Source organism: Palaemon carinicauda, chromosome 3, assembly GCF_036898095.1.
Source record: "Palaemon carinicauda isolate YSFRI2023 chromosome 3, ASM3689809v2, whole genome shotgun sequence".
Classification (NCBI taxonomy): domain Eukaryota; kingdom Metazoa; phylum Arthropoda; class Malacostraca; order Decapoda; family Palaemonidae; genus Palaemon; species Palaemon carinicauda.
The window spans coordinates 79,965,116-79,968,739 of NC_090727.1; positions in this window are offsets into that span (position 1 = coordinate 79,965,116).

Genomic DNA, 3,624 nt, shown 5'->3' on the forward strand with positions numbered 1-3,624 from the left:
TAAGACAGGATAAAGGATTATATCAAAACAAAATAAAAATTAAAATAGGTTAATATAATCTACCATTGCGTCTACTAGATAAAGTAGACAGGGACATGAAGAACAGGAGGGCTAATTAATTCTCTTATTGCCTTATTTCCTTTCCTACTGGGCTATTTTCCTTGATGGAGCCCCTGGGCTTATAGCATCTGGTTTTTCCAACTAGGGTTGGAGCTTAGCAAGTGATAATAATAATAATAAAAGACTATGTCAAAACAAAATAAGAAAAATAAACTAGACGGGCACTCAGTAGAGCGCAGACCTCCGCAAAGGCAGCTTATTTCTCGACCTTTTGCTCGACCTTGACCTTTGACCTTCAAGTGTATTAATTGGCGAGGATTTTCATGCATCTACTCTGATGAAACAGGAACTGAAACCAGATACCTTTTAACCTTTATACGAAACCCTCGCGGACTGACTCTTAACGTTTCCAATTATCACGGCTCTGAGGTATCCTTAACTTTTATGTTTAGGAATAGTGACAGCAGAAATAAAATAGCTAGTAATTTAATAATAAAAAAAAGAGTAACATCCATGGCAGCTGCAGGAGAGAAAATTCATACTAGATAAGCAAATATTACATGAAAAAATTAGCTGTAATACTATGATGAGTAAAATTATAAAATTTTGAAGTAAATCTAACGAGCCCACTTCCATACTCAGATTGTAGATATCTGTGTGGAGGAATTACACACCATTTTGATAGATTGCATTCGCATTAATCTAAAAAGCTTGACTTAATTCACTAAATATACGGAATATCGGAATTACAGTTCTTAAATACCATATCATTCGAGTGACGAAACTCAAAGAATTAGAATAACTGAGAAATCCACTTATTCTAATCTAATGAAAAAGTAAAGGTAAAGGTGCCTGGCTTCAGTTTCAGTATCATCGGAAAAGATGCACCAGATCGTCAGCCAAGCAAGCCGTAACCCTCACTGTGGTGCCCACAACATTGACCTCCTCAGTAAACAACATAAACTCACAGTCCCAGGCTGGGATCGATCTGCTGCCATGTAAATGCTAGGCAAACACATTACCACTCTACAAACAGGTCATCATAGTTAATGGTGACATTTGATATTCCCCAAAAAATTAGGATAAAATATGATTATGTTGAGATGAAACTTTTGGCAAGGGCCTAAACTACTTGACCGACACACCTAATGTCGGTGGCATTTCAGTGACCTTAAGCGCATGCAGAGTGGTCAAGAGAAGTACCCTGCTTTGAATGAAAACCGAGGAGTGGAAAGGTCCATTGTCGCAATCCAATCCTGAAAAGCGAGAGGATTTTGTTCCGAAGATAAACCTTGGAGTGTTCGAAAGCTCTATGCGCTTAGAAATAAATTGCTTCAGCCTCGTAAAACTGAATGAAAGTATGTAAGAGGAGCCCTGTGACTTGAACATTCCATTCCCTGAAATATATGCGCATTTCCTGAGTCCAGCGGTATCTGATTAAAGTACAGCTAATTACCAGGCCTAACATTGTCTAACTTTGTTAAACAGACGAGAAGTGGATTTTTTTGATGTGGTACTGTACTGTATAGTCAATGACCGATCTAACAGTTAGTTGATGAGAATGACTTGCTCACTATTTGTTACGTGCATCTGTAGTCATCTATCCATAAGCTTACTGGAAGTCTGACAACGGAGCAGAGAGAGGACAGTGCTCCCTATCTGCCAAAGAGTCACAGAAGTTACCATGTATAATGGCTTTCATCTAATTGCCTATTCCCCATGAAGGAATCTTCTTAAAGGAAGCACATGAGCCTTTCATCTCAAAGATCCAGACAATAAAATAGGTTTCCTCGTGCTTTCCCAGTTTTAGCTTCCAGGAAGTGTAATCAGACAAGTGTTCCAGCAGAAGTTTTGTATACAACCTATAGATATCCTCGGAGCATTTCAAAAACATTAACATTCTTCACATGCCCTCAGACCCAACAGAAGGCAGAAGGATTTTACTTATTAAGTATTGTTGCAGTGGGTTGGAAGAGTCGAGAGATCCACAGGGTTGCACTTTTGCTTGGGCTCACGCTGACATGAAGTCAATATAGTACTGTACTATGTAAAACCAACCAACTTTTATTCTAAGCAGATAGAAAACACCATGAGATGATGAATTTACCATACCATATAACTGACTCGACTAAACCTACCAGCAAGTACTTGAGACACATCACAGATATTAAGAGATACAGTTTAGAGGTTGCCATGAATGGCAGAGGCATGGGAAAGGAGAAGGCCCTAAATACTGACCTTATACTGTATACATAAGATCAGTGCCCAAGCTCCCTCTCCATCAAGCTAGAACCTGGATGGTTAGGCAATGACTGCTGATGACTCAATAGGTAGACCCATAGGCTTCCGCAACACCCCATCCCTAGCTCACAAGAAAGCCGAGGTTGCAGACACTAAAAGAAATTATCAAGCTTGAGCGAGTCTCGAACTCTCGTTTAAAAGACTGTCAGACCAGTACGTTTCCAATAGGCTACCACAACCCTACATATTTTATTATATCCATGCTATGTACAATTAATGTGCCTCCTTATGAATAACATACACAAAATATACATGTATTTTTACCATAATGTGATATCCATTGCATACATTGCTAATCTGCCAACATTGTACAGTATTGTCATTCAGCAATTTTCCATGAACTAAGGCCACCACTTTAAGCACTCCATCAGTATTTTTAATTTGCAAAGATAATTAATGTGCCTCCTTATGAATAACATACACAAAATATACATGTATTTTTACCATAATGTGATATCCATTGCATACATTGCTAATCTGCCAACATTGTACAGTATTGTCATTCAGCAATTTTCCATGAACTAAGGCCACCACTTTAAGCACTCCATCAGTATTTTTAATTTGCAAAGATACTTCGGTGATAAGAACCTATATTCAACAATTTTGTGTCTTCTTATCTCCTTAAGTTATAGGCCTCCAGAAACAATAACTTCATACAAGGCTTAATGACCCTTTTTAAGTCTTGGTAACATTTTGGTAACATTTTACAAACAGATAAATATCAGCAAATCAAAGTAAAAACAATAAGTTTCAGGAATGTTACAGCAAGATAGGATCCCTCCTATTTTAGGTTAGGGAAGAATAACTAGGATGCATTACCTCAGTTCTGTCAATCCTATGTAATTGCAGTTTTGATATTCCACATACTGAGATCTGGGTAATATTTTAAACAACATTAGGACTCTTTGCAGAACTCCGCCACTAGGAGTGCTGTTTATAGCCCAACATCTTCAATCCACCCTTACTTCTTTGCACCAGGTCTTTACAGCATTTCCCTCTTTGTATAACACTACTTCTCTGGCTGACTATCTTACTTTTGTATTGTCCCTCATTGCTAAAAATATCTTGAACAAGTGTTTGGCAATAAACAAGTGCTCTTCCTTTATACACACTAAGGCCCCTAAGGGAACTGCTTCATCTTTCCAAGCTAACGCTTCCTCTTCTCAAGCTAACGCTACGCGCTAGATGAAGCTCATGACTCTCACGAAAGATGGTAGAAGTTCTTGGTAAGTGCAGGGAGGGGATGTCTTATGTAGCTGTAGG